The sequence below is a fragment of the Cryptomeria japonica genome, chromosome 5, assembly GCF_030272615.1.
Source record: "Cryptomeria japonica chromosome 5, Sugi_1.0, whole genome shotgun sequence".
Taxonomy (NCBI): domain Eukaryota; kingdom Viridiplantae; phylum Streptophyta; class Pinopsida; order Cupressales; family Cupressaceae; genus Cryptomeria; species Cryptomeria japonica.
In genome coordinates this window covers 368,152,623-368,165,464 of record NC_081409.1, presented here as the reverse complement: position 1 = coordinate 368,165,464, position 12,842 = coordinate 368,152,623, and positions in this window count along the sequence as shown.

Below are 12,842 nucleotides of genomic sequence, written 5' to 3'. Positions count from 1 at the left end.
TTAGAAAGGGTTATAAAAGAGATTGAAGAGTCCTCTTTCAGAATGCTGGGTTGATTGGATGTTTATATATATTTTGGAGAGTTCATCTTCAAGGGTTTGTGAGGATGAAAACCCTCATGAATAACATTCTCTTCGTTGTTGAAAGATACAGTTAGGAGGATTGCTTAGTGCTTTACAAGGTAAATCAGATTTTGAGATATCTATTCCTTCCATTTGCCATTGTTATTGTTGCCAGGAAGGGTTCAAAACAGTGTTCCACGGGCGTTGGGGACAAGGGACGGGGGGACCAACGGCCTAAGTTTGGCGACGGCGGGGGGGGGGGGGGGGGGTGGCGGGGTGGTGGTGCTGATATAGTTATACATATACATATAGTACTTGAAAAACTAGTTTTGAAAAGATGTATGACAGTATTACAGTATAAGAATTACATTTCAAATGAGACTATAGGAAATTTGAAATACTAAATCTAAATACCAAGGTTTCTTCAATGCTAATTGTGTTGTTATATGGAGCCTAATCAGACTCGGAGGTTAAATTTTCCCTACTTCTATCGGTGTGGTTTCACCCTATATTTTTCAACGGGGGTTTGGGGTCAAGGGGCAGTGCCCTGCGAGGCCAAAAATACTTTTATTATTTTCTAAAGGCGTTGGGTGTTATTTTTCTATTGGCCCACGTCCAATTAGGGTTACCCCTTAACCCCCCCAAAAGTCACTTTTTTTAAAATTTTAATTTTAAACATTGCATATATGTGGGGGCGATGGGAGACGTCTGGGCGTCTCCCTGTCCCTCGAGAGACGTCTGCACGTCTCTTGAAGAATGGGGAGACGTGGAGACGTCTCCCAAGGAGACGTCTTGGGAGACGTGGAGACGTCTCCATGTGTCTGGCGGCGATTGGGTGGTGGTGGCGGTGGCGGGATGGCGGGGGACGTCGCGTCCCCGTCCCCCTGTCCCGGAGACGTCCCCCTCAGAGAGACGTGGCCAAAAAGGGGGGGGGATGCATCCCCGTGGAACACTGGCTCAAAATGCAGCTTAAGTCTGGAGATTGAATATTGAGTATTGGGACTGCTTTAATGAGCTGATAGGTGTTCAAACTCATCAATCTCTGAGCATCTAGAGCTGCCATACTGGTTTTCTTCTCCTTATGAGGGTGGTACCTGCTGAAGAATGCCATACCAAACCCTAGCGGGCTGTACAAGTCAGGGAAGGATCTAAATTATCCAATTAATCACTAGAGTTGGCCTGTACAGACTGGAAATGCATGGAATGGTGGTTGTACAGTTCTCAGATGATTTGGGAAAGGGTATTGTGCCTGATTATTAGCAAACTTATTGTGTCGTACATGATCACTGGAGCTGCACCAGGTCTGATATAATTTATGACAACAAACTGAAATGCTAATGTAGTGAATGCTGGATGTCTCTAACCCAGGACAACACTTTGAGTCTTTGACCTCAGTTGGGTAATCAATTTCAGATTTTCTGGGTTGCAATGTCAATGGGTACATCAAATGGAGTGTTGTGTAATTTCCTGATTAAGAGAGTATAGTTTAAAACCAATGAATCAGATTTTGTAGACTCAGTAGTAGTGAGGTTGTTGAATGATATTATTCTCAGTTTTAAGTTATGATGTGGTTTGCTGAATGCATTGCTATTTAATATTGTAAACATTGCACAAACTACTAAATTCTGAAACACAAGCAAACTCAGAAACAGTCTCGAATGGAATACGTGCCAAGTCTTTTACAATATGTCAAACCATTCAAATTGTAAAAAATAGTGCAGAAAGGATAGGGGGTCTTTACAAGAAGGTTCTTTATAGCAAAAGTATAATTTTCAAAAGGTGAAACCTTCCATTGTTTTACTGTAGCTAGAGAAAGAGGAGAAAAAGGAGGTGGTTCCAATTCCACTTTACTTTGATGAAAGAAGAACTATGTACTCTTATTATACTTGATGATGAGGAGAGATCAAGCTCTGAATGTTTTGAAGAACCTCAACCTTTTAGCCATTAAGGAGGTCTACATGTGATAAGAAACAATTAAAAAGTTTTGGTTATTTGTTGTTGGATTCAAATTGTGTTTTCGCCTTGCCTACTAACACTGATGAGCCTTCACTCGCAACAATGTATGATTTAGAGATTGTGCAGATGAAAGTGAAGACAATGTTTCTTCATGGTGATTTTGAGGGAGAGATTTCAATGTAACAACCAAAGCATTTCTGGTTGAAGGTAAATAACATCTAGTATGTAAGTAGAAATCTTTGCATGGCTTGAAACAATCTCCTAGGATATGGTACCAAAAATTTGACACCAATGTGTTGTTTGGGATTCCAGAAATCTAACTCTGACCATTATGTGTATTTCAAAATTAAAATGGTTGCACTCATTATTGTGTAGTATGCAGATATGCTATTTTTTGAGAATGGTAATATGATTTCATATTTGAAGTTTTAGTTGTCACTACAATTTGATATGAAAGATTTAGGTCTAATAAGGCATATCCTGGGGATGGAGATTAGAAGAGATAGAGCTAGCATAAAGATTTGGTTAAGCTAGAGTAAGTATGTGAACTCGGTGTTGGAGAGATTCAACATGTCATCTTGTAGATCCTTGGTAGTTCCTTCTTTGCAAGGAATGAAGTTATTAGTAAAGGATTGTCCAAAATCTCTTATTGAGATAGAGGACATTACCAGAGTACCTTACATGAGTGCTGTTGGGAATTTGATGTATACCATGGTTTGTGTGACACCAAACATTGCCCAAGCAGTGGGCGTCTTGAGTTGGTTTATGACTTCTCCTAGATGGGTACATTGGGATGTAGTGAAGAGTGCCTAGATATTTGTGGGGTACTTTTTGAGTATTCCCTATGTTTTCATGGTTATTCGACTAGACCTTAGCATTCAACTTGTATTCGTGGGTTTGTTGATTTAGATTGGGTAGATGACATTGACAGTAGAAGATCCACAAGTGGACGTGTATTTATGATGTTTGGTGGTGCTATCAATTGGATGAGTAAGCAACAAGTTGTAGTTGCTTTGTCAATGATGGAAGCAGAGTACATGATAGCTACTCATGCTTGTAAGGAAGCCATTTGGCTTAAATGATTGTGTTCTGATATTGGTTTTGATGCATGGTAGATTACAATGTATTGTGACAGTCAAAGTGCCATTAGCTTAGCTAAGAATCCTACTTTCCATGCCAAAACAAAGTACTTTGATGTTCAATTTCATTTTGTTCGTGATATGGTAGAAGATGGAAAGGTGAAGTTGCAAAAGGTCAAGATGATACTTTGACAAATGTTGTAGATGCACCGACAAAGCTAATGAGCACTGGAAAGTTCAGATGGTGTGCCAGTTTTGTGGGCCTTGGGGCATTGAGCATTTGATTGTGTAGACTTTTGATAGGTCTTCGACAAGTGGGAGAATGTTGGGATTAAGGTGTCTCAACCTTAGAGTCCTAGCATTTATTTAATTTATTATTTGATGTATATTCATTTTATCCTAAGAAGATGGAAAGGTGAAGTTGCAAAAGGTCAAGATGATACTTTGACAAATGTTGTAGATGCACCGACAAAGCTAATGAGCACTGGAAAGTTCAGATGGTGTGCCAGTTTTGTGGGCCTTGGGGCATTGAGCATTTGATTGTGTAGACTTTTGATAGGTCTTCGACAAGTGGGAGAATGTTGGGATTAAGGTGTCTCAACCTTAGAGTCCTAGCATTTATTTAATTTATTATTTGATGTATATTCATTTTATCCTAAGTAGCTAATTTCCTATTTTGTCATATCGCTTTGTGGGACCTCTTGGTGAGGTGGCATCCTACATTGTAGGTGATGACTATTGAAAGGTTCCTATTTTTAAGGAAGTTGGCACCCACTTGGAGGGTGTTATATTTTAGCATGATATTGTCATATGTTTCTATTTTGTATTGAAAACACTTTCAACAAATTTATATGTTGACCGAAGAGTCTTGTTATGTAGTTTCTATTATAGATTGGTGTTGGAATTAGTAGCATTTAGTCTTATCACCTTTAGGTGCCCAAGACAAGGATAAGTTTGGTTTCTTAAAAGCAGGCTGAGTTTCAACTCATTCCTGTTGAGCTTTCATAGTTATGGATGAGTTGATAGGTGTTGAATTGGTAAACTGTCATTTTTTGTCGAGTCTTGACTAGTACAACTTTCTATATTGGACTCTTGTTCACACCTAGGCATGAGTTGTTTTTGGGCAAGTTTGGCATCGATTCTTTATGTTGGAAAGGTTATAAATATGTGGTGTCTTAGCTTATTTTGTATGCTAGGGTGAAGACTTTTTTGAGACAATGTTATGTTGCCATAATTACTCCAGAATTCTATGTTGTTGTGATTACTCCTATAGAGCATTCGATCCATGCATTGCATTATAATAATTGTTGCTCATAATATAATTGAGCTCCATGTTTTGGAGTGTGGCTTTCTTTTCGAAAGGGTTTTCCCATGTATATGTTGTGAACTAGGTGCAAATTCTATGTTAAATATTTGTTTATGGTTAATTGAATGTGCATTTGAATTTGTAAATGTTAAAGAGTTTAGAAACTTTGCAACTCTTTCTTATACAGATCAGTGTAGGAAGTTGCATTCCATCGCCTGGTTTCCTTTCACTTTACCTTTGACAACAAAATGCTCTTGATGTGACATCAATTCTCTCCTCTAAAACATCATGAAGGAACATTGTCTTTACATCCGTTAGCTCAACTTCCAAATCATAAGCTTCAACAAGTGATAACATGAACCAAATGAATGAATGAAAGATTTCAATAATGTCCATGAGCCCAAAGCAGCCTATGCGACCCACATACACAACACACCTAAAAAAGACAGGGCACTAAGACCTTAAACAACATGTAACCTCTTCTCTAGATCTGCTCTTTTGCAGTGAATTTTGATCAATAGGTTTGTTGCTCTTTCGATTTTTGTGTCTTCAAGTCTGTTTAAATGTCTTCATAAATGGCATGAATGTCACTGTATGTTGAGCATTCCTTGACAACTTTGCAACTTTGCAACAAGAGAGAATATTTGACCATAATCAATTCCCTTCACTTGTGATTTTACCTTTGTGACCAATCGTGCTTTATATTTTTTCAACATTCTCATTATGACCAAACTTTTTCGTGAACAACCATTTACAACTTATAGGTTTACATCCTTTAGACAAAGGTACTAGATCCCACGCCATTTTCTTTAAATCAACCATCTCTTTATTCATTGTTTTTATCTAGAAATTTGCATTACTCATATCCATATCCTTTTTTATAGTTCTAGGTTCATCAGTGATAGCAACCGAAGCAAAAATAAATCTGGAATCTAGCAATGAATAACCAAACCTTTATAATTGATGCCTAACTCGTGTGGACCTCCCCAAAGGTTGATGTTATTTGTCTTCGGATCTTTTAGAGCTAGTAGAGCTCTCCTCATCATTAGGTCCAATAGGTCTACATAGTTCATTCTTCATCGGAGTAAGTGGGACATGAACTATATCTTTTTGTTTCTCTTCTTTCTTTGGTTACAATTCAGTAAAGGAAGGTTTCATTTCTTTGAAAATCACACATGTGTTGTAAAGAACCTTTTTGGCTATTGGATCCCAAAGCTTGCACTTGTTGGCAGCTGATTTTAACACTTGCCAACTCAGATAAAAATACCTTGAGTATTGTTATCTCTCTTGAAAGATAAATGAATCTTAGTAACTGAGATGCATTAATCCCAAGTTTTAGGAAGGTTAGGTAAGGTAACTTAGTGGTATTGATGTGTATTTGTTGGTAACACACAAAGGGTAAAAGGGGAATGCTAGAGCTCCTTTTTATTGATTTTCATGGATTTCAGATTACCAGAACAATTAATCTTAAATGATTCTATAAACTAGATTGACAATCATGCTCAACTTAATCACTAGATTTAAAAAAAACTACAAAAGATTAGGGTTAGAGGTAGAGAAGAGATAAAGGGCTACAAAACTAACCTAAAAGATCTAACTAGAGATAAATCAAATGCACACACAGACAAACTCCTTGAAACCCACTTTTACTTTCACTCGATTTAATCACAACTCAAGTAAAAGGGATTCAAGCTTCTAAGGGGATATTCATAAGATTTTCATTTTGAGCATACAAAGATTGAATTGACATTCACATTCATTTTAAAATCCATGAAATAGATTTGAATTGAGTCAAAAGCTTATCAAATACATGAACATTTAAGTATTGGCTAACTTCTATTTTCTCAGTTAGAATGAGAACCATGAAAAGAGAATGAACCACATGAAATTTAGCAAAGTTTTAAGGAGTGGGAAACAACTATGATGACTTCAAAATCTGGTCCATAAGGATCCTTAATATTGTAGTGACGGTCCCAATTTGAAATATTTGGCACCTTATGCATTTCCCTTTGTCATACTTTTCAACCAATCGGGTGGTTGATTCCCTTGTGGTCCATTGCTAGGAAATTTCCCTTTGCATTAGGTTCAATTTAAATTTTTGACTTTTTCACTAGTCTCTGGTTGTTTGGAAAGGAAGGATGGGATTCCGAGATGTTTCGTGATGCATCTAGGGAAAGTGTTCACCTTTGGGATGTCCTTTGCAAAAGCAGGTGAAATTGGCTTCAACATGCTTTGGTTATCTCATGGCCAAGTGATTTGCATTTTCACCTTAGTCAATTTTGAACACATTGTGATTTAGGGGTCGGGTGGAGATTAGTTTTGGCAGTTAGAATCAACTCTGACTGGGAGGAAACCACTTGTTAGTCTGGCACACATTCTCAAGGTTACAAATTGCTAGTCTCTCCAAAAGGAGCAAAATGCACAATATGGTAGACTTTCGTGCTTAAAGCATAAAGCTTAGGGTCTACGACACTCTACGACTCTACACTGCGGTGGTTGTGCCACTTGGCACACCAACATGCGCTTAAACTCTTTTGGGTGCAAGAATGTGCTCTTGGGTAAGATTTTTGGCAGGTACTCAAAGGCCGATCTTGAAAAAAGGGGGGTTCCTATTTTGCTTAGACCAAAATGGGGCATGTTGAGGAAATTTCCACAATGTTACCCTTTCCTACCAACACCAAAACTAAGGAAGATACATTTAAGTACTCTGTTCTCCAAGCTAGACCTCTTCTTGTTTGACACATGCATATGGTTCAAAACAAAATACTCTAAGATGACTCAATAAAGGCTTCTTGCTCGACCACACCTCCATGAATGGCTTGGCAACTATTGTTGATGTAAGAGATCTATTAATCAAATAGCAGACAATGGAAATGACTTCAACCCATAATTTTTTTAAAGGCCAACTTCACTCAACATACTCCTAACCCTCTCCATCAATGTCACGCTCATCCTCTCCACAACTCCATTTTGTTGAGGGGTATATGGAGTTGTCTTTGCCTAAATTCCATGCTTTTTACAAAACTGGTTGAGTTTTTCAATCAAATTCACCACCATTATCAGCCCTCAAACACTTATGTTTTTGCTAGCTTGGTTTTCAATAGTCTTTATATTCCTTAAACTGATTAAAGACTTCAAATTTATTCCTAAGGAAATAAACAAATGCCCTTCTATTGTAGTCATCAATGAATGAAATATAATATACATATTTAGAAATCGAAGGAACATTAAAAATACCAAACACATCAAAATGAATATAGTCCAACACCTTGAAAGATTTGTGAGATCTAGAATAAAACATAACATGATTTTGTTTTTCATAGATGCAATCTTTGTGAAAAATGAATTCAAGATCACAATCATCAAGCTCTTCTAAGTCATTTTTTCAAGTTTCTAAGACCATTATTGCCAATGTGGCTACATCTTAGATGCCATAGCATTTTCTTCTCTATTGGAAGTTCCATCTCCAAAGAATTAGCACTTTTAGGTACTTAGAAAACATGACCATTGGAAGTAGATGCAAGAGATTTCTTCATTGCTTTTTGATGACCTAATGATGATTTTTAAAGCTCTTTTCTTTAGGTCATTAGAAGAATTATTACAGTGAACAGTGCATGCATCCAACTTTATATAGAGCGCCTATCTAAACATTCTTACCAAGCACCATAGCTCCTCTCATGATCTTGCATCTTCCAAAACAACCTACACACCTACATCATTTAACTTGCTCCTTGAAAGAAGGTTCCATGCCAAACTTGGGATATGCAAGACGCCATCAATCCGTTTTACTCTACCATTAGGGAATGCAGTTTTGGCTCTTCTATGGCCAATATTTGCTTAGATGAGAGTCATCACCCCAGTACACCTTCCCATCATCAAACTTTTCATACTTGAAAACCTATCCCTATGTGAATTAATGTGAAAAGATCTACCAAAGTCAATAAGACATACATCTTCAGGTGCATGTGTTTCCAAGGCTACGCCAAATGCTTCATCATCATCTTGAGAGAATTTGTTTGAATTAAATCAGAGACATTTTTCTTGTTTTTCTTCCCCTTACATTCTTTTCGAAAATGAACAATTTTCTTGCATTTTCAACATTTCCCCTTGGACTTTCTAGGAGAATTAGATCCGAGGAATTTAGATTTTGACCTTTTTTATTGCTTCTCGTCCTTATTCTTGCCTTTCTCCTTTGATATAGCAAGAAAGAGGACCTCCTTAGCCATCTTGAAAGATTTTCTCCATATCTTTTTGAAAGTAACGATGCAACCGCTTTATCCATCTTGAAGGTGGTGGTGGTACTCTCAATGACCATGACAAGGTGATCCCACATGTTGGCAATGAACATAGTAAAGTCATGTAGTGATCCTCATCCATGATTTTCACACCAACAAAACCCAATCGGGAAATGAGCATCTCTTTCATTTTAATCTTCCACAACTTAAAATTGTTGCCATTAAACTTAACCACATCTATTCTTCTAAATGTGCTAGCTATCTCCTTTCTACATCAAGCTCACACTCAAACAAAGATTAGTACAAAAAACCCTCTACACAACTAGGATGAAAGGTGATCAAGCTCTAATATTAATTTAAAGGAAGCAAGGTAGTAGAATCAACATCCTACACCAATCTAATGAGGAAAGTTGTGGAAAATTTTCTTTTCAAAATCTTAAATTGTTATAGAATGAAGATGTATAATAATCGATTTAAGCACACAAAACAACACTAACACCATAACACATTGTATGCATAGGGAAAACACTTTCTACTAATAAAATCACACTCCAAAGTACAACTCATTGTATTAACAATAATCAAATGGTTACACTATAGTTGTAGAGCGATGCTCTTTCAAGAGGCTTCACACAATGTTAGTCTTTTGGAGCAATTTTGGTAGCATAATGGTACCTACAAAGCACTCCGAATTGCACATATTTATAAAGAAAGAGATGGATGCCTAGAAATACCACATGTCATCATCCTCTTCATTGCATGCATGCAAATAGAAAGGTGAATGTGCAAGGCACCTATCTTCACTTTCTTATGCAAAATGGTTCCAATCTCAACATGCAAGAGCTCCCACTTGACATGCATAGTACTTGTCACATGCAAGATTGCCACCTACCATAATTTCACTAGTCGTGACTTTTACACTATCATACATCGTCCTTATCTTGATTTCCTAGGTGTGGTGGCATTCTTTTTGCCTCTTGTTGAAGGCCCTATCATGATTGGAATTTTTTTGTTTTTTTTGCAATAAATCACATAAGTAGTTAAAATATTTTGAAATTTTTATTGTGACTTACTAAGGCCTGGGTCACACTTTCTTAGAAAAATCTCTTATAAATTAGAGGTCCCACTTGACATGCATAGCACTTGCCACATGCAAGATTGCCACCTACCATAATTTCACTAGTCATGACTTTTACACTATCATACATCATCCTTATCTTGATTTCCTAGGTGTGGTGGCATTCTTTTTGCCTCTTGTTGAAGGCCCCCTATCATGATTGATTTTTTTTTTTTTTTTGCAATAAATCACATAAGTAGTTAAAATATTTTGAAATTTTTATTGTGACTTACTAAGGCCTAGGTCACACTTTCTTAGAAAAATCTCCTTAAATTAGCTGATTTGTAGCCTTGAGAGTGAATTTGTGTGAAGCTTTAATTTTATAATAAATCTCTTCATTCTAATCCAGTTCCTCTAAATTTTTGATTGTAGGCTCTTCAATGAAGTTTTTGAAACAACTATTAAATATCAAGAACAAATTCACCAAGATTTGGGAGATATTGTTTTTTCAAATAAATTTGGCAAAAACCCTAATTCAATAGTAACTTAATTCTATTCCAATTCCTTTAAAATTTGGATTGAAGATGTTTCAATTTTTTTTCAAAAGCCTTCTAAAAATCATATAAAAAATTGCCAAAATTTGAAAGATACATGATTCCAAAATAACTTCCAAAATTGAGAAAATATCTTACCTTCATAGTACCAAGATCATGCTCTAATACCGGTAATGGAATAACTTGCATAGAGAAGAAGATAATATGAAGTAGTTTTAAAATGCTTTATAATAGCTAAGAATAACAAGCCCCTTCGAGGGAAATTGTGTGATGGTTATGGCTGCAATGGCTAGTTTTCCTGCTCCTTTTGCAATGGCTTTGTCTGTGATTGCTAATGTTCTTGCTCCTTCTACAACAACTTCGTCTATAGTGACTAATGTTCTTGCTCCTTCCTCCATTCCGAATAAGGAACTTGTCACCCCTGTTTCCTTTGTGGGCATTTATGCTTGAGCTTCTGACTTGGTTGATGGTGTGTGTGGCCCTAAGTATGTGGGTTCTCCCACCTCTCATGCTGGTGAGCCTCCTCTTGCCCCCTAGCTGTGGGTGGGTCTAGTGTTGCTATTGGTGGCCCGACCAGGGCTTGTGTCGGGGCCCCTCCTCCCGAGCCGTTTTTTACTAGTGGGCGGATCTTGTTGGGTGAGTGATTCTTGGAAGCCTTTGGTTGTTGGCACCATTAAGTTTTACCCTTGTGCTAAAGGTTTTTTTAATTTCTTCCTTTGTTTCCTTTGAGGATTGTGACTTGGTGCTAGGGAAGCCTTTGGTTGCTGACACCATTTAGCTTTACCCTTGTGCTAAAGGTTTTTTTATTTCTTCCTTTGTTTCCTATGAGGATTGTGACTTGGTGTCGGGCAAGTTGTGTGCTTGGGGAGTTTACTCTCTCTCGGTCAATCCTTGACAGCGTCTTTTAACCCTCTTACTAAACCACTCAATGTGCAACTAGTGTGGGTTCGTCTTCCCAATCTTCCTCTACATTTTTGAGAGCTTTCTTGTTATGAGGCCATTGGTAACTCTATTAGACGTTTCTTGAAGGTCGATGATTTCACATCCTTCATGGATCATTTTACTTTTGCTTACATTCAAATTGACATCAACATCTCTATGCCTCTCCCTGGCGATGTGGTTCTTATGGTTGGGGATAGGCCATGGATTCAAGCACTAGATTATGAGAGCCTCCTCTTTCGTTGTTGTGGATACTTCTCAATTGGTCACTTAGCTTCTAATCTCTCTCTCTCTCTCTCTCTCTCTCTCTCTCTCTCTCTTGTCATAAATGTTTTGCGAATTAGTGGAAAGATGCGGTTGTTGATCATTTGACTGTCGATGATTGGTCACTTAGCTTCTAATCTCTCTCTCTCTCTCTCTCTCTCTCTCTCTCTCTCTCTCTCTCTCTCTCTCTCTCTCTCTCTCTCATCATAAATGTTTTGCGACTTAGTGGAAAGATGCGGTTGTTGATCATTTGACTGTCGATGCTTTTGATTTTGATGACTCCTCCTGAGATGAGGTTGTGCCTCTCTATTGTTTGTGGCCTTCGCTGCCCCTATGGATCCTTCTCCTATTGGTATGGTCTCCTTTGGCCTTGAGGTCTTTTCTCTTGTTTCTCATGTTCTGCAGCTACAGTTTGCTCCTGGTGAACATCAACAGTCTGCTCCAGGTGTTGTTTTGCAGCAATAGTTTGCTCCAGGTGTTGACAGACACTCTGAGGGGATTTTTCTGCTTGATCCCTTTTGCAATGATGTTCCTAATAATAGTATTTCTTGGACTGTTGTTTGTTGTAGGTGAAAAGGGTAAGTCTTCCCCCCACCATACTCGTCTAAGTTGTGTTGTGGGTGATTCTTCCCACTCTTGAGTTGGGATCCTAGCTTTCTGCTATTGTGTAGTAGATGGTTTGATAGGCCTTTTAACAATGGTCTTCTGACCTGCTATAATTGGCCTGTTTGACCTAAGCTTGTATAGGGTCAATACCCTTGTTTTGTTGTCTTTTCTTTTATGCAGCGTTTGAGCTATTTGTATACTAGGTCAACACCCTTGTTTTGCTGCTTACTATAATAAAAAAACAATCCCATTCGAGGGGAGAAAACTCCAAATATTTCAAATGAGAAGACAAAATTCACAATTTGATGACACAAATAAAACTCACTAACCCATATATATAACTTACTTATTTCTAGAATATCAACCTATATTGACTTAGATAACCATGTACAAACCTTACGCTAACCTACATCACTAAATAAAAATGTAATAATGATAATATGACTCACGAGTTAAAGTAGTTGCAAGTTGACTACTCATAAACCTATGTACACACTTTAAGATTAAGAGTGTAGCAACTTCATCATCACTCCATATGTTGAAAAACATTTCCATTTCAACTTCAAGAACAAGATTTTACCTCTCTTGTGAATCATTATACAATTCAATATAAAACATGCCAAACGGATTAAATGGTTTAGAATGTCTCACAACTTCGAACTCTTGATAATTAGTTGTCATAACATGGTCATTATCATAAGAGAACTTATGAACTATTCCTTCTTTTCCTTCCTCAATACAAAGATCTAAACTTTTCTCAGCATCAATGCCTATATAATTATAATG